This window comes from Anarhichas minor, unplaced genomic scaffold (genome assembly GCF_050575085.1).
Source record: "Anarhichas minor isolate MPS153535 unplaced genomic scaffold, ASM5057508v1 ptg000021l, whole genome shotgun sequence".
NCBI lineage: Eukaryota > Metazoa > Chordata > Actinopteri > Perciformes > Anarhichadidae > Anarhichas > Anarhichas minor.
This window is the reverse complement of record NW_027466467.1, coordinates 5404818-5427083: the sequence shown is the minus strand read 5'-3', so window position 1 is coordinate 5427083 and position 22266 is coordinate 5404818. Positions and strand designations below refer to the sequence as shown.

The following is a 22266-nucleotide window of genomic DNA, read 5'->3' as shown; positions in this document are numbered from 1 at the left end:
TCTGCTGAACCACAGAATCAGTGGTGATGAAGAAGAGTGAGGAGAGGAAGAGAGTGATGAATAAGACCTGGTAATCTAGTACAGTACCAGAAATCTAATAGGATCCAGTGTGACAATGATGGTAGGGATTTTGCATTGCATTCCCACACACCCCGGTTCTGTTGGTGGCACTATTCTATTTTTCGTTGTCTGTTTGGCTCTGTTGCCCACATTGCATCACTTCTGGTGAAGTTCCTCCACAGAAACCAGAAAACCAGCTGCAAGACCATTTCCTTCATGGTTTTGTTTCTCCAAAGGATCCATGTTGCATATATTATGCTGTATGTATATATATATACACACACACACACATACAGTATATATGCTGTGATACCTTGTTTCGGTAGTAAAGACTGCTCATTTACTTTACCTGGTGCTCCATTGTATCTGATCCCACCGCTTAGTGTGCTACGGATGCTGATTTATGTCTCCACCATCAGATGTTCCTCTTCTAGTTTATCCCTCACTGTGATCAGTGACTCAGCACTGTCCACATACCACATTCTGAGCACCTTGCAAACAAACTAACTTTCACTTTGATTTTCTGTGTAAAATGGTCCGTTCGAAGTAGGAAAAAACCCTCCACGTGAAAACACCCGTTAACATGTAAAACTATTTGTGCTTTGGGCTTGCTTCGCACAAACCCGTTTGGCTGAGGAGTTGGTTTTTGTTATCATACTACGTTATCTCATAAAACAGTAGTCCCATGTTCCCAAATACTAAAAGCAGAATAAGAAAATAGCTGTATCTCAAAAAAGAGCACAATCAAGTATCTCTATGAACTCATAAGTTAAATATCAAAGCTCCGATCACATACAAATATTTAATAAACACGCTGACTGTAATTTTTCATGTGATCTGAAAAATTCTAAAGTTGTACTGTTGTATACTTGCCCTAAAGCATGTCCGTACCAGATTTAAAGACTTTTAGACCAATCAAAAGAAATGTTTGTGACATTTTCTCCTCACTAAATATAGCCTTTGGCCACAAACGGGTGAAGTTAAGGAAAATTTGGGAATGAAAATGATTGTGTTGTCGACGTCAAAAAAACTGGCAGTTTAAACTAGAATGTGTGCTTTGGGTGCACTTTACCATAAAAAAAAAAGTGTCTACAGTTTAGTGAGGATTCAGCTGTGTGTGTGTGTGTGTGTGTGTGTGTGTGTGTGTGTGTGTGTGTGTCATAAGCAGAAGCTCCGTCAGGTGGCCCATTATCCCTGCTAGAGGGCTACCTCAGTGGTTTTATTCTCTTCTGTTTTTCCCCTGTAACCGCAATGAAAGAAAGATATCGGAAACAACGTTTGAATGTTCCACTCTTGCTCCCTCGGTTCTTTTCAATGACTCAAAATGCAGTCGGTTATACCAACGTAAGTAAATAAACAGCAGATTAAGCTAATATTGATGTATGTGCAATAAAGACGAAGTAACACGGTAGGTTCTGTTTCTAAAGAGTGGACATCCAGCGCTGGTGCAGCTATCAGATGTTACTTTCCTAAGACAAAGGCTGTGTTTGTGTGCTCCATATCAGTGCTCGGCGTGTTCCCTCTCCCTCCCCTCTTCCTCGTATCATCGCCAGCTCACAGCAGCAAACAGAGTTGTACGCAAATGCATCAAAAGCCACAGTGCATTATATTGTTTGGCGTTAACATTTGAATATTTAAACGGTGCGTTTGAGATGGAGATATTCCAACATTTCCATACGCTGTGCATGCGGACGGTTAAGCTTGCCCACGTGCCCAGCTGATGACTTTGCGAAGGCCCATTTGCATCTTTTTTGCTCCACAACGTTGGTGTGACACGCCGTCGCTTCCATGATTATGTGCAACAATGCGAGTTACCTGTTTAATAGATGACGAGCGTACGCGGCCCGTGTCGGAGCAGAGTGCGCGAGTCACCCACGTTGGTGTCACTTAACGAAATTGGCGAAGCTGATAAGCCGTATTTACATAGCGGCGTTGCTGGACGTGATTACTATCAGACACACACACACACACACACACACACACACACACACACACACACACACACACACACACACACACACACACACACACACACACACACACACACACACACACACACACACACACACACACACACACACACACACACACACACACACACACACACACACACGCTTTAATGGAAAGTTGGGATATAACTTAGTGTGGGTCACAGCTGCCCTCGGGAAAATAGCTCAATTACAGCCGTGGGTATAAACACTCGTGTGGCTGTCGGAGTGGTAAACAGATGTGGGGTGACAGTCTGTAGTGCGCGATCAGTCAAGCAGCTGCTGCTGCACCTTCGTTCATTCACTCGTTTCCGATGATGGATGCCGATTCCGATGCCGCGCTATTTGCTTACGGGGCGCAGCGGCAACGGGCGGATTAAGCTGCCCGAGAATATCATTAACGTGTTCCCCGTGCGAAGCTGCACTTTTTCACCGCCGCTGTCAAACACAACAATCGGTTCGCATGAAGTGGGAATTACAGACGGACCGAGTGTGACTTCAGTCCCCGTGTCTCTCTGTGCAGGCGTCACAAGACGACACACAAACTTCTCTCCGAACTAACAAAAAAAAAAAAGAGACAACATAAAGAGCATTCAGAATGATGTCATGTGATGTTATTTTGTTCCGGCGCTGTGTTGCATTTGGTTCTCACACAGTGCATTGAAGAGGACATCCCCTTTGGCTGTTGTGTCGTCGGGATCCTACCTGTCACGCGTGGGCTGATGTGACGCTCTTTGAGCGCAGCGTGCGCATGTGATCCGAGCGGCGGCAAGGCGCCCGCATGACAAAGTGACTTGGGGTGTCACGGCGGCCTACAAACGGGCCTGTCCTCACGCGGACAGGGAGCTGGGAGCAGCCGAGGCGCCGGCTTGTCTCATCTGCCAGCAGCGCTTGTGCCGCCTCGCCCGCCTCATCACAGCGTCTGATGGTGTCTGATGGTGTGTGTGTGTGTGTGTGTGTGTGTGTGTGTGACTCCAATGGTCGGACGGCTGTTTTGATTCCAGCCTGTGCGACACATCTGTTGCTTGTCACGTCGCGTTGCGCCTTTCCGCGAAGGGCCCGAGCGCGACCGAAGGGGCAATTGTGCTTTTGCCCCCCCCCGTCCTTCTGTCCATGTTTACAAATGGCTCTCCTGCTTACAAACAGGCCGGCGTGGTGCGCGTCATGTGGAAGGTCAGGAGGCACAATGTGCACCTGTGCACCCGGTGTCACAAGCCATCACTTTGTGCCTGAGCGTAGGCTGCAGAGTGCGAGTGCTCTGTATTAAAAGATGCACTATCTGCTAATAAAGCCCCGCATGGAATTGCGAGTAAGAGTCAGAAGTAATTGCAGTGTTGATTGTGTATAACAGGAAAAAGAAAGAAGGTATGGATCTCGGTCACTTTATCATCCTTTAAGTACCACCCCGTCATTGTGCGCGGCCGTCTGAAAATCAATTATTTCCCTCCTAATTGAGAAAGTTTGCTGCAGCTGTAAATCAAATCTCCATCTGAGGTGCATTCCTCACAATGTGCTCTTTATGGGCTTTTAAAAAAGTACCTGGCAAAGAGCATTTTCGCTAAAACTACCGAAAATCAAGGATATTCAACGCAGGACTCCCGCTGTCAGCTTAAATACGCGAGCAACGACCACGGCTAATTGGATCCATCCCATCCATCCATCCATCTATGAAGTACACATGCCATATCAGCAAAAATCAAACGACATTGTTTCACTCAGCGTATAAGGCGAGTCCAGCACTAAAGAGCCAGAGAGGTATTTATTAATGGGATGTTACAGTAGATGGGGGTGGGGGGGGAGGGGGGGGCTGCATTCACAAGTGCTTCATTTCTATGTCCTTGTCTTTCCAATCAATATTCAAAAGTGCCTCATAATTACACGTTTACACGATTCATTTACATGCAGAGTGCCAGTGGGCTCTTTAATTGCAGCGGAAAAAGTTCTGTCTGTGAGATTCTTTTCGTATTTCTTTCATCTCACAGATATATTTAATTATCTTATTTGTATTATTTCTAAAAAAAAGTTTGATTAATATACTTATTTCATTCCAAATAAATAAAGCTGAAAAAAAAACTATAAAATGAGAAAACATGTCGACACGAACAATTTGCATGAGCACCAAACCCCAGGCCTGTTATGTAAATGCAATCCCTCTTAAGAGGGTGGGGGAAGAAAAAAATAAATAAATTCAGATCGCTCATTTACATTGTCAAATGACAAAACACTCATACTTTCCATTTACTATCAAACTGTCTTTGCAGAAGCACTAACCTGGAAAAGATCAGTGTGTTCCAGTGCAACAATGCTGCTGCGTTGGAGGGTTGGCGGATTGGAGGGGTACGCGACATGATCAAGGACCGTGACTACCGGCCTCGTCAGACCACAAGACAACACGTAGCACGGTAAGAGGAGGGGGGGGGGGAGGGGGGGAGGGGGGGGGGGGGGGGGGCTCTAATATATTCAAAGAGGGATCATTTACTTAAGGCTTGCATCCAAGGATCAGCCTGGCCTTCATTAGCCTCAATCTGACACGGATGTGAACAACATGTTGGCTTGCCACATGAACGCTGCCCCTCCTCTCTGCAGAGCCCCAAACACTCATACACCCCCCCCCCCCCTCCTCCTCCTCTTTGGAGACCTGCGCAGCAAATTCCTCTGGAAATATCACAGGTTGTTAGCATTCCAGAGAGAATTTTACATGGGTGTACACTCAGGCCTTAATTAGAGACACCATTTGATCATTCGGCAGCTGGGCTTTATTAAAAAATACGGGTTCACATCGGCCTACAGTCACCCCCGGCTCACAGAGGCAGAGGAGTCTATGAGACGGGAATATGCATATTCATTACGTGATGCTATGTCCCTGCACGGGGAAATCTAGGCACCAGTGAAGCCGTATTTACACTTAGTTCAGTATAACATTTGACTGTGACATCCACCTCTCGTATTAAAGCAGTCCTGAGAAGTAACTCCAGTAAGGCGTCATGTAAATGTGTTCCAAAGAGAGTTTTAATGCCCCATGATGGTCTAAATGATATTTCAGAGCTTTTTCTATCCTGACTAGGGTCTGAAATCAGCACCGGCCAAATGTGGGTTAAATGTTTTGGCAGAGGCGGGTAACAACCTCAGGTGGACAGGGACAACACTACGGATGGGAACGGAGAACCGGTACCTAGTCCACTTGGAACAGCATTCCTCTGAGACTGTCGACTCCTCTCATCAATGCTCTCCGGCACATCGTGGCGCTAATAAACCTGACGGGACCCACCCTAATATATAACGCTACGCCGCATTCAACAAATCCATGTTGAAAATATGGATTTGTAACTAAATAACGGCGCTAACAGCTAACGTTAACGGAGGTTGCATTGAGTTGCATTATGATACATTCATTCTCTATTCAGTAAAAATGGATATTGGTTAAAGGAAAACTGGATATTAGGGTGTGTTCAAATGTAATCTTGTAAAATGTTGATTTTTTTGAAAGAAACTTTGGGAATTATGACCTGTTTAAGATTCCACCACTAAGCTGCTTATAATTTATATTTTTTTAATCAAATTAAGTATTTAAATAAAAATGCAATCATTTACTTCCATATCATTGGTATTGTGCTTTATGCAAATAACCACTATGGATGACAATACCAAAGTACTGTGGACAAAAAAACACAGGGCTGCCACAGAGGCTGCTGTGTAACTGGAACACTAGAACTTAGCGTGCACGTAATCGTTTGTGTGTGAAATATATCGCACATTGAACGACGTCAGAGCGGAAATATTATTCCTTCATTTAGCGCATCGGTTTAAACGAGTGCCAGATATTATTTCAGAGTGACTGCAGTGAAACAAAGTTCATTTTCAGACCCTGCAAAAAAAATAGGTGCATAATATATATTGTCTATGTATAAAAATCAACACTATAACCCTTTACACAGGTCCACTGAAAGCCTCGCCCTGAATGTCAGCGCAGAGCTGCATCGGCCTGAAGGGAACAGAAGAGAAGTAAACTGCATGTGAACAAGGTCGACGGGGACGATAAAACAAACAGCGGCTTTAAGGTGAAGTCTTCCCTCCGTGAAGGTTGGCAGTGTGGTGTGTTTACACGCACACGTGTTTACACCACACTGCCGGCTTTGAAATGGTTTTTGCGGTGCGGAGTCTGCCTGGGGTCATTGTTTGTTTTTGACGTGTTTATACACAACACGAGGAGTAATGACTTCTAGGATAGTCGGGTGGGGAGGAGACGCAGACGCACAACCGGCACACTGTCTGCCATTTTCTTCACTTTTAAACATATGGAGGACTCGTGCTGACTGGGCCTCGTCAGCGTCAGCGTCATTCAAAGTGATGTGAATATGGAAGTGCATCGGGAAACGAGGAAATCGGTTACTATGCAAAACCTGTCTTATCGTTTAGTTGCTCTCAATCTCACAACAATTGCCACGTACCAAATGTCCCTCCTTTAAGAGAGTTAGAAGACATTGACGCAAAGCTACGGACGTGCATGAGGAGTACTTACTTTGATCTCTGGCTCCACAGGATGTCACCGCCGGAGTCTCCTGGCTGCACCGGCAAGCAGCAGATAGAAGGGGAAGAGGGGGGGGGGGGACGGGGGGACAGAGGAAATGATTTGAAACATGAAGGTGACTAACAAAAAGCAAACACGTGCATGTTTCTTCATTTTTTTTTTTCTCAATCGCCTTATTAAATACCAGCAGTGAATCCACCTCGGATGCTGTTTGGTTGATCACACACACACGCACGCACGCACACACACACACACACACACACACACACACACACACACACACACACACACACACACACACACACACACACACACACACACACACACACACACACACACACACACACACACACACACACACACACACACACACACACACACACACACACCTCTGCGTTAGAGAGAGCAGGGTCACTTTGAAATGAATATTCATTAAAGCAGAATTAAATAGGTTTCACAGTGTGTGTCCCCTCCCCCTCCCCCTTTAAATATCTGTGGATTCATATTTAGCATCTTAAACCAGGACTCCCTTGATTAAACAAATAATGACACATTTCCAAAAAACTGTAAATTAATTTGAGAATTGCTCTAATTGCATTTAAACACTGCTCCTCCCTGACCTTGGATCAAGCACGTTTTAATTACTGGCGTGCGGAAGGCTGAATCCCTACAGTGTTGATGGGAAAATACAAACAGTGAAAGTTTTACAGCGTGTGTGTGTGTTGTGTGTTTTCTCTTTATTCAACACAAACGAAGCTCGAGCTTAAACCGCCGCACGTGAAGCACTCAGCCTCTCACGGTCGAGGCTCTGTCACTCAGGCCCCGTGGCCCCGTGGCCCCGTGGCCCCTACACCTTAACTCCTTTCCTCCGCGGAGGGAAGAAACAGCGAAATGTGTTTCCTGAAAGGGAGAGGTTCGGAAAAAGCCCATCCTGCCCCACGAGAGTCGCCGCCGCCCCGCCAGAGCCGCCGCCGCTCCCGCTGCCGGCCTTTCTGCAGAGCCAGCGAAAAGTTCCCCGAGAGGGGAGTGTCCGCCAACTCAAACAGGACTCGCTCTCCTCTCTGTGGGCCGCCGGGCCGCCCATGTGGGCCTGCGCCGGGCTTCCTGAGGGCTCGCTGCAGCTGGAGCACTTTGAATAAAGGTAACAGCAATGTCACAGCTACTGTAAACTTGCTGGGCCGCTGCTGTCAGCAGGACGTTCCCAATCAAAGCAAGAAACGACCCCACCTCAAACACCAACGCCTTTTTCTTTTTTTCCACCGACCTCCGAGTACAAACTTCCCACGAATTACAAAGAGAGCACACAAGCGAGAGGGCAAACCACCGTTCCCTGATCTTGCCAAACAAAATGTCAAGAGACCGGCGAGTGACATTCAGCTGTGGGGTTTAAAAATACGAGCAATTTGAAAATGATTAGAGTCTTATTTTATTGTTGAGCGCCTGACACAGGAGAGAGGAAACCAGAACAATCAAGCCGACTGACTTTTTTCCTTTTTTTTTTTCCTGCTGAATTTAGAAACACTAATTAGTTTTGCTCTCGTAAAGCCAACCTGAAAACGACCAATTAGAAAGTGAAAATGAGACGCGCGGAGGAAACAAGAGCTCGTCGTTTCCACCGTTTTGAGTCCCACATGCACAACTTTACTGTGATGACTTTCACACACACACACACACACACGCGATGATTGGCACGCCGCCCTCCTAAACCTGATGTCACGTACACGCTCTGACCAGTTAATGGCACTTTACATCAAATAGCATTTTGCTTTAGTTAAAGAGGGAGACCATTACAGATCTGCGTGGCCACATCAAACCCGGGCCGAGCAGCTTGGCCGTGCAGATGTCTGAAGTACCGAACTGGGGAGAGGATGCGGCCCACCAGGCTGACCACAGCACCAGCTGCTTTCAGCTATGGACCTACCAGGGCCAAACATTTACCCCCCCCCCCCCCCTCACAGGTGCCTTGTTTCTATGACGAGTACTGTAATAATTCCTCAGCATGTAAAACTTTTTTAATACTAACAGCGGGTGGGGGGGGAGGGGGGCTGGTACCTCCATGTGTTTCATGCTCAACAGTGCATTTCACCTGCTGAGTGCTTCGTGTTTGGCAAGTCATTAGAAGAGCAACGTAAAACTTGTGGAAATCATCTTCAGGATTTGTTTCCCCCCGCGAGCGAGCGAGCGGTGGCGAGCGTTTCATCACTGTCGGCCCGAAGACGGATGGGCTGTCAGCGCCTTCCCCCTGTCCGGGATCCAGCTCCCGGGCTGAGGGAGTGGCTAAAAAAAGGGCCGGGGTCTACGCTTCTTTTTGTTTCCGGAGGGCCCTGCGAACTTTATATACCGGGAGTAATTCTCCGATGCCAGGTCGCTGCCAACGTCCTTGCAGCCGATGGCAGAGGGGGCCAGCAAGTTCACATTAACTGCAGAGTGTAACTGCGCCGAACATCTGCTCATGAATGAGAGCGCTGCCCACTAACTCAGCGAGTTGAGGCCCGCTGATGAAAAATTCAACGTTCTCCTGGCTGGCACGCTCGTTTTGCACAAGTCTCCCGAGTCCCCGAACCCCGAACCCCAGAATTATATTAAGAGAATTTCAGCACGGCCTGGTGTATCTGAGAGAACAGCTGGCACGGAAAAGGGATCTGCCGCTCAGCGAGAGCTCGGGGACTTCACACGGGATCTGCCTTCTCCTACACCGTTTGTCCTTGAAGGTGTGTGGGGGGGGGGGGGGGGGGGGGTATCAGTGTTAAGCACCCAGGTAATAATAAGAAAGCAGAGGCTACATTTAGCTGATTGCACCAGGTGTGTGTGTGTGTGTGTGTGTGTGTGTGTGTGTGTGTGTGTGTGTGTGTGCTACAGAGGACGGAGCATAACCGATGGAGACATGAATCGATACGGAGTGGAGGCAGAGAAGACGGAGAGGGGCGATTGTGACAATAAGTAGCTCCCTCAGGAGACCCATTCAGCGCCCCTCGCCTCTGTTTAGCTCATTAGATTGTTAACTAGGAAGGGTCGGCCCCCACAAAACCCCCACAATATGGAATCCGTCTAATCAGAAACAGAGGCGGTCTGTTCAGGGGGGCGACGACATCAAAGACTTTGGAAAGTACGGAGGCAGACCCGCAATTATGTGGCTCGTAAGTTTGTGATGTTACTGTGGAGACGGAATGGACAAAAAGTGATTTTACTGTATGATCGAGCCAGAAAACACTAAAATCTGTGTTTACAGTGACATGAGCTTATAAAAGTCTCCTATAAAGATGATGAAATAGATGTAAATGTTTTTAAGGAAGTGATGACTCCTAGCAAACACTAAGAATAACAGATTACCACACTCTGTAATTTCACTTCCGTCTTTCTGTGAAAGGCAGTTAACAGTTTCTGCATGTCAGCAGCACAGGACACAATCTCATTGTTTGGTTTGATCTTAATCAAGGTGCTCTGTTACACAATGAATGTAATATTGCCATTGGGAAAAACCAAGAGGAGAGAAGCTCATTTAGCTGGTGACAAATGACAGCACTTTGTCTTCCTGACAAGACCCCTCCTCCGTCAAATGTCCGACTTCACACGGAAATAGGAAATCGCGCATTATCACACTGACAAACAATTACAACCGTGTCATTAGCGGCAACCCCGGGCCTGAAACCATTAACTAAACACAACGTTGCACACCGCGCTAAACCATCAGGAGAAACACAGGATGTAGATGAAAATACGCCGACGAATCAATCACGACGCAAACAACCTGATGCTCGCGTTTTTTTTCGGGAATGTTGGGAAGGGGGGGGGGGGGGGGGGGGTCCTTTGTGCCAACTAAATGAATCACTATAATCTGGAGCAATCAAAAGTTCCCTCATCTCCGAATAAAGATTTATGTCTTTGTGATGACAGAGCAGTGCCCGCCTTATATTAAAAGTCAACACTTTGGAGGAGTTTCTCTCTAAGTGACTTAATCAGATACAGAGCATTAGTATCTTTTCTTTTTCTTTAATACGTCTCCCGGTGTCAGCCAGCAAATGAAAACCGCTGCTCTCTGTAAATATGACTGCTTACTTCCAACACAAACATTGTTGACACCTAATGCAATTTCAGCGGGACATCCAGCTGAAAGCACACCGGGGTAATATAATGCTCTTAATGAGAATCCCTTCCAGCTCGAGACCTCGGCGAGATAGCCATAATGCATGGCTTCTCTTTTTAATAAAATAATTGTTACAGTTATTAAAGATGAATCTCATCACAGTCGAGATGACAAAATAATTCATTACCAAAACTGAGGCTTTAAATAGCTGCAAATTATGAAGCGCCCCCCCCCCCACCCCGTGAAAATACACTTCCAGATAAATGGGTTCGTTATTTCGTATAAATATTAGATATATGATGCCCTTGAAAGGAAAGAAATATCACAACTGTCCACACACATACACGTGGAATCAATAATAAACTACCAAAACTATATCTAATTTGACTCTTTATCATTACATTATACGGGTTAAGAACTGTGCATCTTTTTTTTTTAAGAACATCTATAGCTGGACAATTGACCTAGAAATGTCCTCATTATGTATTTTTGTTTACGTGACGTTCATAACAATTTGATTCTGCATTAAATCTATGTTTAATATACATCAATACTGTCATTATTTCCACTTATTATGACGGTGACTATAGATGCTCATGCAAACACATACTACACATGTGCTATACATACATTCCCTCGTTGATTTTTGGGTTGTTGATCTGCGTTTGTCAATTGTTAGTGTCATTAAGCGGCAAAAATAATGTACAACTGCCCATCACAAGTTAACAGATCCCAAAGCGGTACCTTAAAGGGGACACATCATGTTCATTTTCATGTTCATACTTGTATTCAGGGTTTCCACTGGAACATGTTTACATGATCTAACGTTCAAAAAACACTTTATTTTTCTCATACGGTCTGCCTGAATAAACCTGTATCAACCCTCCGCCTGAAACGCTCCGTTTCGGTGCCTGTCTCTTTAAGAACCGTTTGCTCAGACTGCTCAGCGTTTTTTTCCCGGTCTTAAACATCCGCGCCGCCGTCGTCACAGCATCACTGCAGTTGTGACTCACTGTGGGTGTCAACTACACCAGGGGTTTGAATTACAGGTTGTTGTTTTCTGTTCATGTGGATTCTTGATGTGAAAATAACTATTTTTATGAATTGCCAAAAAAAATAAAATAAAGAAGTAATCTAACCATTTGGCAGTACCTCCGCTGCCCACTAGATCCCGCTCTGAGGCCCACCAGCGGACCACGGGCCAGTGGTTGAACTACTCAGGAGTTCAGCGGACCGGTGACTCATAGTTCTGACATCACAACCTTACCGAAGTGCTGACGGCTCGTTTAAAAGGCAGAGTTTCTGAATGCGGGCTGTGTGCATACATTCACAGTATTTAAATAACACCTAGAACTGCTTTATAATCGTGACATTGAACTCTCATGTTCTACAATATGGGACCTTTCACGTGACCAACAATTCAACTGATTTATCTCGATTAACACGTAGCTATTTCAAGAGTAAACAGAGCCACGTGGTAACACTGGTCTGCTATACTGGCTACATGACTTATTCCAGTTCATCTTTTGGAACCGGCTCTGTTCCTCCTGTGTGAAACAGAGAAAGCGCTGCAACACATGTTTGTACAAACTTCCCCAACCCAACCCTCATTCCAGTTCACAGCTCTCTTCTCACTTTATTTATGTATTCAAAGGAGATAATTTACAGTGATGGCATGGAAACTTCCCAGCATGCCTTTTAACCTGTCGTTTTTCACTCTCTCCGCAGCAGGATGTCCAGAGGAAATGCTTTATTAAGATCCTGCCGACGTGAAGAGCTGCTGTGACTTACTGGTGCATTACTGTCTAAAAGGCAAAGTTATTTAGACCAATAAAAGGCTAATATATTGTTGGAGTGGAATTACACATAAGTTATCTCGGCCTTAATAACATCACCGCAACCCCTGATGTTGTTTAGATCAATAAAGCCCATTAAAGTACAGACCTCGAGCGCAGATAAGGCTGCACTGCTGCGGCAAAACGCCGCTCGCCGGCATCTGAGAGAGCAGAGGTCTTTCTCTTGCAAACAAAAAGCGGGCAAAATGAGAAAAACACTTTGAACTTGATACCATAAAAACTTGAAATCCGGTGAAGTTGTCCGCATTATGGTGCCTTCTGATCTGCTGGTGAAGGCAGATAAACAAGAGCAAAGATGCTACGCTAGATATCGGTGGGATAATAGCAGAGAAAAAGACTCGCGATGTCAGAGCAGAGGTGAACTACGGTCGTCGGCTCCGTCTCTGCGCTCAGCTTCCTGTTAGGAAGAGGAGGGCTTTAGACTCCTTCTTTCAAAGCTTAACACAGAAACCCTCTGGACGTTCGTCTTTGTCCTCGTCCACTCTGACATTACAGTTGTTCCCAGTTATTTCTAATTTGCGCCACTAATCGTAACGTGGTGGGATGGTGTCGTCGTAAAAGGTTGCTGATTCTGAGACTATTGACATGAAGAAAAAAGGAGCACAAATGAGTGAAAGTAAGTGAAAGCAAACTACAAGACCAGAGAGAAAACGCCAGAAGACACATACAGCGGTAAGGTCATCAGACTATATATACTGTATATCATTTTGATTTTTTTTCCCAGCATGCTGTGCTCATTCTTAGCAGTGTCCACCAGGTGATGCACTAATTCATCTGTGCAGCGACTGTCCATCAGCCCCGTGAGGTGTGATGACCACCAGTATGGCCACTCCCTCCAGGCTCCACCCCGAGTTATGACGACGACGCAGAGAGGAGAGGAGAAGAGGGGTGTGAGTGTGCATCTGTGTGTGTGTGTGTGTGTGTGTGTGTGTCTGTGTGTGTACACGTCTTCGCTTTTCAGAGTGCAGGCAGCGTTCACGTGCACTTTTAAAATTGCAGCACACCACAGTTCTCCACAGGAAACCACAGGAAACTGAGTTTTCGTCGCTATCTCTAGAAGCACGCAAAATGACAAACAAGATTTTTTTGTTGTTGTTTTTTTCCCCTCTTCTAGTACGGCGTGTCCCTTATGGCTTCTATAGCGTCAATAGGAAGTTTACAGACATCAAGCTACTCAGGTGGCGGGGAACTCAGAAAGAACAGCGACAGACCTTCTGGTGCTTCTTGAGCTTCTCCCCTCGGGGTGTATTTCAGAGGACGACTCTGTAGATCTACAGAAGATAGGCAGTGCTGTTCTTCTCTTTCTAGAGAAATGACATTTGAGGAGATGCGGCTTCTTTCAGCTTAAGGGTCTCTACATTATGGAGCCCGACTGCACTCATGTCCATTTCAAAACACGAGCAGAATATCAGTGTGACTGCTGGATAAAATTCAGATTCATTATTTTTGTTCAAGCTGTTTAATGTTGAAGTAAAAACAAGCTAGCGGCATCAGACAAATGCAACGGAGAGATCTTTAAGAGGTCTGAAAAGGTATTTGTCCAAACACAACATCTGAGTAAAAGATCTTTAAAAAGGACAGAAAACACAGACACGCCGCAGACACACACAAGCCGCGGTAATGATTGTGAATAATATCCTTGCAAAAATGATCAACTCTGACAATGTAATATTACCCAACAATAAATACATCATAGAGCAGGAAAAAAAAGAGAGAGAAGAGAAAGAAGAGGGGGAAAGAAAAGGCCCAGCAGCTCCAAGTGACAGCATAAATAAAGTGTGGCACATCTTTTACCTTCTTCAATTATCTGCCTTTTGACATGCAAGCCGAGCACAGTGTAATTAACATCTCAGCAGATAATGGGGTCGCTACTCACTGATCAATCTCGCACATATATTATTTGCCTTTCTACCAATCCGACCTCCTGTTCTCCGAGAAAGGAAATATTCCACGACAGATTTTTCTTTTTCGGTTTGGGGCTTTTAATAAAACTCTGGTAATAGCACTAATGACTCATCCAATTGAGCTCATCTTCCAAACATCAATTAGGGCCACGACCCTGCTCGCACGGTAAAAAACAAACCTTTTCCGATTCACGCAAGATGGTAACCGTGTTGTCATATTCAATTACGGGCCGCACCATTAGACAGAGAAGAATAAAAACGTTCTCTAAGTGAAGGAACCGGTGCTGTTGCTGGATCTCTTAACCAACAATACAATCAGGAGTTGATATGAATTTGGCTTATTTACTCCAGCAAATACCAGTATTCGCTATAATGACGGTCCTTGTGTCCGTCCATTGCTGACAGGCCTTGTGTGCAGAGCATAAGCATATTATGTCTGGCTGAAAACTACTTTTGATCGAAACCATCTGTGTATTGTACACAAAGTGCAGAATATGGTGTTACAAGAGGCAGCGCTACACGTAAAGGCTCTTCAATGTGCTTTTATATAAAAGGAGAAGAACATACAGTCAGTCCATATTGAACAATTAATTAAACGGGTAATGTCTGGTTGGTACTATTGGCAGTTTGCAACCTGTGAAGTTATTCATGTATGTTTTTGTGCGGTTCCTTACTGTTATGTCATCTACTTTGTTTATATTGTAATTGCTTGTTTTTACCACGTAAAGTGTCTGAGTACCGTTTAAAGCGCCATACAAATAAAATGTATTATCGTTATAACTGCTAAACCGAGCGGCATTGCTCTTATAACAAAAAGTGACAATCCTCAACATCCTCTGGTGATAAGCAGCCCTGATGCAAGATCCATTCTCAGCAAAGCACTTTGTCTGCAACACAAAGAAATAAAATATAGCCGACTGCAACAGGTTGACCCACCAACAATGTCTGCATGCCGTGGCTATTCCCATGTCGTGGCTATTCCCCCCCCCCCCCCTTACACTGTGAACATGACAGAGCTGCATAGCAGCAGCAGATGCCTTTCAGCAGACCTCAAATCAGCCCTGAGATTTATGTTGTTTGTGTAGCGTCCAGTCCATTGAGAGCAACAACTGAACACCTTAAGGGGAGAAACCTCACTTCCTCTTTAAGAGACTGAACTGAAATAACCGTGTCCCTGTGATGACAACTGCTGCTTCAGTTGCATCACTCACAGATCTGTTTATAGTATTTTGGTCGAGGTGTCAGACCTCCACACTGAGCATTATACTTGCCGTTATTTGGTAATTCTACGCCTGACTTTTTAGCGCCACGGCAATCCTCTATTCTTGTAGTGTTCGCAGTTTATCAAATATGCATTTCAGCTAACCTGCCCAGAGTCTGCTTCACCATGACTGTACAAATTAAATAGATGGAAAAAACGAATTAGCTTTCTAGTGTTTTTTGACTTCACAGACGGAAACATACTCTGGGCAAATAAAAGATACAAGAGCTGATCAAAAAAAGTGAATGTAAGACAATCACAGTTGTTTTTGCTGTTAAAAGCTTTACCTTGAGTGTATTATTAACTCAACGCTGCCTGGACACGCGGGGGCAGTTTTTTTTTTTACAATTTAGGCTTAAAACAGATGTGCGTTTTATGTGGCAGGTTCTCCAGAGTTTAGACGCGGCTGTCCACATAGATGAGGCAGTAAATCAGGTCGTAAAAAGCTGCCTTTGAAACTTTCGGGGGGGGGGGGGGGGTTAATGCTGACATGACCGCTAGTGGGCAGGGATCCTCCGTGCGCTCTCCTTTCAGGACTCACTCGCAAAAAAAACCTGAAACATCTTCACTTCTATCTGAATTCTATCAGGTCCCGTTTCCTGCACACATGTGCTCTTGGGTGGTACGACATAACGTTACTCACACTTTGCCGTAATGTGGATACTGTATTGCAAGGTGACGAGGTAATTGTACTGCAATGTAGTGTACAGTGTAATTACTGGAAGTTACACACCTTCAGACCCCCCCCCCCCCCCCCCCCCTACCTATTACCCAACCCCGGATTTACAATGTGGAATTCCTGGCAGGGTACACGCGTACACGTACACACACGTACACACACGTACACACACTTTTGGACTGCCTTAAAACACACAGTCTCTTTTCCACTTACACTTTTTCTCGCGTGCTCAGTTTCGTTCATTTTCTCGACTTCAAAACGCGGTTTCGCTTGTTTTCCTTTTGCCAAAAGACAATGTTTGTCACACAATGCAATCTTAATGCTTCACACTCCCTTTTGCCGGTGACCTGTGTTGACTCCGGTACCACCCCCTGGGCCGGGCAGGAAGGCCTGCTGAGTGAGCTCTCTGCTGGCTGCATCCAGACCCAGCCTCTTACACAATGCAGCAGGCCCGGCCCCCTCCTCCCCAATAACCCACTTCCCATTCTTCATCAAACCTGGGGATTGTCGTGTGAGAGGGTGGAGATGAGAAAGATGGGAGGAGGTGTGTGTGTGCGTGTGTGTGTGTGTGTGTCGGGGGAGGCACATCCTGCGTGAAACCGCATCCTGAACAAGCATCGCTGCGTCTCACTGTAAATAAATACTCTCTCCTCCGCGTAGCTTCCGTCAACTGTCACCGCCTTGGCTCCCAATCACCTTCAAGTCCAAACAGGAAAGTGCAGGGAGGCGAGGGAGATGGAAGATATGAGCTTTAATTTGCTTGTCGCTGCACTTTAGCCCGGGTGCGCGGCGCTTCCTATCCTCCCGCTCCGACCAGCTGCCCCGGCTTCGTTCCAGACCCCGAGTCCTTCCTGTCACCTCTCATTACTACATCATCCAGGAGGAGGCTCCCCGTGTAGCCGGGAAATCACCGTTTGGTGGTACTCTCCCCCCGTCCGTTTATGTACTACTATATGAGACACGACTCGAAACCACGCGTGGCATCCTCGGAGGAGAGCTGCTGCCTTGTTACCTGCTGATCCCCCCCCCCCCCCCCCCCCCGCCCCCTTGTGCAATATCATGGGAGATGCAACTGAGCAACAGAGCATGACGACAGGCGACAACTGAGGTATGACGAGGTCTCAGTCTGTGAACTGCTTTGTGTTGCGAGACTCTCAACGCGCCGGCTCAGTGTGTGAATATCTATCATTTGACGAAGCCTCAAAGGCACGCTTGTTGCGATGACAAACCAACGTGTGTGTAATAAGGCCGTGGTTACACGTGTCGTTTCAAAGCCACTTTTGTCACCCGATCACGCCAGAAAAAATACTAAATAAAATCTTTTGAATAACAAAATTACGGGGGACTTTTATTGTGAAGAATTTATAGGAAAAATGTGTTCATCACCGAATTAGAGGAGCTTCGTTAGCGGCTTTTCTTCAATAAAACAAGACTGCTAATACTGCAGGGAGGAAGAGTAAGTGGCAAAAAATAAATAACGGGGAGGGCTTTTATTTTGAAGAATTTATAGGAAATTAAATGTGCTGTCCGCTGTTTTACAGCCGCTCCTTTGACGACGAAAAAAAGTACACGATCACCACCCGGTCAGGCAAGTCGCATTGAAGTGTAACCAGCCTAAATGTTCTGGATTAAAGAACCAGGAACAGAAGAGACCGCTCAATGAGGTGAATCGATACGGTAGCAGCTCAATACTGTCGTCTTGTGTCCTATCTCAACTTTTCCTTCAAGAGTACAGACATCCGCGTAGAATATCGACAGCAGCGCATCGGCGTTCGGCCTGAGCTCAGCTCTGCCCAACCGGCTTGATAAAAGTGTGAGCCACATTTACATGCTCTCTGCATGTCAGATAAACATTCACTGGTCACTGGAATCATGTATACAAATTTCCAAAAAGTATACAGGACACCACCAAATGTGCTGTGATACGTATCTTATAAATCAACATGTTCTTTCACTGATAAACAGCTGAATATTAGTCACTGAATTTACCCCCCCCCACACAGTCCTTAACTGTTAATCCGTACACAAAGCCTTTGTGAAAACAGCGGCAACATTGAATTCTAAGCAGTTTACTGCTTCAACAGTGATGACACTCTCTGCGCAAAGGATGCAACGCGAGACGACGGTATTCAAAACCATGAACACAATGATCCGAGGGAGCAGCATGAAGGAAGTAGGACTGAGCTAAATTAGCCTCACAGTTCAAACAGTTCTGTATACAACGCGTCGCTTCAGTGAAATAGCCCCGCGCTGTTTGAAACAGGAAGAGATGATAGCTGTTATTATATTCCAACCAAATTGGCACTTCATGCAAACTCATGGCGATGTTTTGCAGGAGAGGAAAAAAAAAAAAAAAAAAAAAACAGTAGAGAACACAAGTGACGGACATGAAGCCAAAGATTTAGTGCCATCTGTCCGTAGCCTTGCTTCGTACATCTGAACAGAAACGAGCTGAATGGGATTCAGACACGTTGGTGTTGAGTTGCTCCATCTGACGGCTACAGGCGCCCCTCCTCTCTGCCTGAGGAGAAGGCTCGCTGGCCAGACGCATTACTTTAAAAGAGCAACATCTCACTGAGTATGTCACAACCTGCCCGGGGGGAGGGGGGGTTGTGGTGTGTTTATGTTTTGTCCTCAGGACCCCCGATTGTTGTTCATTTCCTGTGCGAAGACAAAATAAGCACCAAAAACGTGCTCTTCCCCGGCCTTCACCCGCATTGCGGCGCTTTTTCCGCACAAGTGGCTGCTCGATTATACAATTAAAACAATTTTTCCGCATCTATCTGTCAGACTCTAATTCGCCCGTTGGAACGACACTAATGGAGCGCGCCTCTTTTCTCTCTCGCGACAGAAGAAAACAGAGCAGAGGGCCAAGAGGAGGAGTGTTGTGTTTGTTTAGCAGGATGTTGGTGAATAAAGTTCAGACCCGAGCGAGTTTTCAATACGGCCCACGGTGCAGCAAGGAAACGGGGAGGTTCGTCGGATTGTTGGTTCAAATTAACCCTCGGGTGAAGAAAAAAAAGGAAGAAACGGAGTGACCCTCTTATTTTCCGAGACGACACTCCCTTCAACCAACGCCGACGTTAATAATTCATCATGACAAAATAAATAACCAGGGAAGCTGAACGTGAAAAATAAAATATAAATCGAATGTGTTCCAAAATTCATAAAAGTCTGATGTGAGGTTGTGCCTTTCAGGCGGACGCGACACAGGGAGGATTTATCCAAACCCTGACCTGGATATCCTGCGTCTCCGTCCACCCAGTGTGGACGAGGAACACCGATAGGAACTCCTCCTACACAAGTTCAAGGGAAATGCTTTCAATGGCGCGGCTCTGTCCTTCCCAACCAGTCGAGAGTTTTATGTTTATGAGCTACCCTGATGGGGATGCACATATCCATTAGATATGAGTTCGCCTGTGGAGGGAGGTGAGGGGGGGGGGGGGGGGGGGGGGGGCTGGTATTAACCCACGAGTAAATGCCCCATCAGCAAAGAGGGAAAAGCTGCCTTTTATGGCCAACAGATCACAGACTCAAGCCATTGACCACAGAGCCCACAAATGAGGCGTTAAGTGTAGTGGCGGGGCAGCGGAGGAAGAGGAGCGGAGAGATACGACCCTCCGCTCAGCCATGCGTGGAGCTGCCCTCTGCCTCCTTTCTGTTCTCTGCGTCTCTTCCACTCCACACACGACGAATAAATACACAAAAATAACAACTGTCACCGGCAGCCAAATTCATCAAAAGGCATCCGTGACGTCGCAGCCTTGTAATGTTATTTGTTGTAATAGAATATACTTTTTTTTTTTTTTTACGCAATATTCGGAGAGATTCCTAATGGACGTTTTTGGTAATTAATTGCCAGATAGATGCAGGGTTAGAGTTAAGAAACACAACCTGACGTGGAGATTGGGAAAGAGAGTGCGGCGAGGGAGGCCCTGCTGGGAAGGTTTCATCATTGTGCCTGCCCCCCCCCTGCTGCTGGCATAGGCAGGAGACGATGGGGAGGTTGGGGGGGGGGGGGATAGACTCCTCTTCACAGTCAGAGATTTAATTGCACGCAGATTCCATTACCTCTGCACAAATGTCACATTCTCTTCTGATCAGGGGGCACGGCGGCCACCGGCAGCGCTGGCTGGCAAGCAGCCAGACCGTAGTGCAGAAAGTGTTCAGCCAATCAGGGCTCCCGGGGCAGACAGAGGTGAGCGGAGGGACAGAAAAGACGACAGTACGCCAAAGATATGGGAGGAAAAAAAAAAACACAGAAAAAAAAGTCACCAATGCAGAGAAGCTGACGGTGCAACACTCAGGTAGAGGGCAATATGCTGCATTAACATATTTTATTGATTTCACTTGTGCAGTTAACTGCGTTTATCATTGCAATTACTATTATTATTACTATTATTATTCTCATAGATTTTTAATTGGTAAAGGTTGGCGAGTATATGTGCACTAATTTTCATATTCATATATTTACAACAAGTTAATACAGCAATGGTAAGTTCACATGACCAACATGACCGAGCTGTTCTAACCTGAAAGAACCTTTACTTCACCTACTGTATTAATAGATGCAAAAATAAATAAATAATAATAATAATAATAATAATAATAATAATAAATACCCTCAAGCTAAAAAAAAAAAAAAAGACTGCATTTAAATTTTTATAACGAATTAACATCCGAGCTCATTGTACACTTTGAAGATGAAGTTCTTCAAGTATTCTGGACAATCTATCATTTTTATATCAAAATATCATTTGAAAGAGTGAATTGTTCAGTTATAATTATTGCTTAATAGAGCTGCAATCAACGGATTATTTTAATTTATTCTAACCTGGTCCGCTGAGCCCACATGTACAGAAATGACCTGTTATGTCATTTCTGTAATGACAAAACAGGTTCAAGTAAAAATAATCCACCTGTCATTTTCTCAATCAATCTCTTCATTGTTTGGTCTACAAAGTGTCAGCACAAAGCAAAAGATGTCCGTCACAACTTCCCAGAGATGTTTTAAAATATGTATTGTTGTCCAAACGACGACACTAACCCAACGATATTCAGTTCTCTCTCACAGACGACGAAGAAAACTAGATGTATCGAAATGTGGGAAAAGCTGGAACTAGCGAATTTGTGTAACTCACAAAAATTAGTAAATTGATTGATTGTCAAAATAGGTGCAGATTACAGTTGGCACTTACGGCTGAAACTGTTAAGAGACATAAAAAGAACAGAGTGGTGAGTGACAGGTAGTGTGTCTCCTGGTTGCTCTTAAGAACACAGTAGCATTGTTTTAAGCGTATTAATTCAAAAGCTCTGGGGAATCGGGGCCTCCAGGATTAGGAGTCATGAAGTAGCCCTGATCGGCAAAAACCAGATATGTGGGCAGCAGTTCAGAGGCTTGGAACCAGTCACCACAAGAACATTCCCGGAGTTCAATTTATACAAAAATAATTGCAATATCGGTCAGTAAAATTGGTAATTAGATACTATTTCCCCAAAATAATATCCAGCCCCTATTCTGTACTATTTGTGTCTTTATCATTCACATGCTGGCCTAAACAGTTGAGCAATAAAAGTGATGAAAAGCTCAGAATACATCTGTTGGGATCTGCTTCCAGCTTATTATGGCCCGATACAAATAAGCCTTAATAGCCAGACCCAACGGCTGTTTTGGAGGCACTTCACAGACAAACACAGTAATGTACGAAATAAGAGACGGGTTAGCGGGAGGAGGGCCACATACCCTGATCACTGGTGCAGGGCGGACTGGCGCTCCATTCCTCCAATCAGAATTCAGCTCACAGTCTTGAGAGCAGGGCCACTGGGGAGGAGAGAGAGAGAGAGAGAGAGAGAGAGAGAGAGAGAGAGAGAGAGAGAGAGAGAGAGAGAGAGAAGGAAGGAAAGGG

The 22266-nt window shown here is 45.4% G+C and overlaps 1 protein-coding gene across 1 annotated transcript in view; it reads right to left on the bottom strand.

Moving 5' to 3' along the window:
• foxp1b (forkhead box P1b) overlaps positions 1 to 22266 on the bottom strand; it is a 149327-nt gene that overhangs the window by 112039 nt on the left and 15022 nt on the right. The window contains 2 exon segments of the mRNA XM_076095763.1: positions 6568 to 6611; positions 22104 to 22181. The gene's annotated coding sequence lies outside the window, so the exon portion shown is untranslated.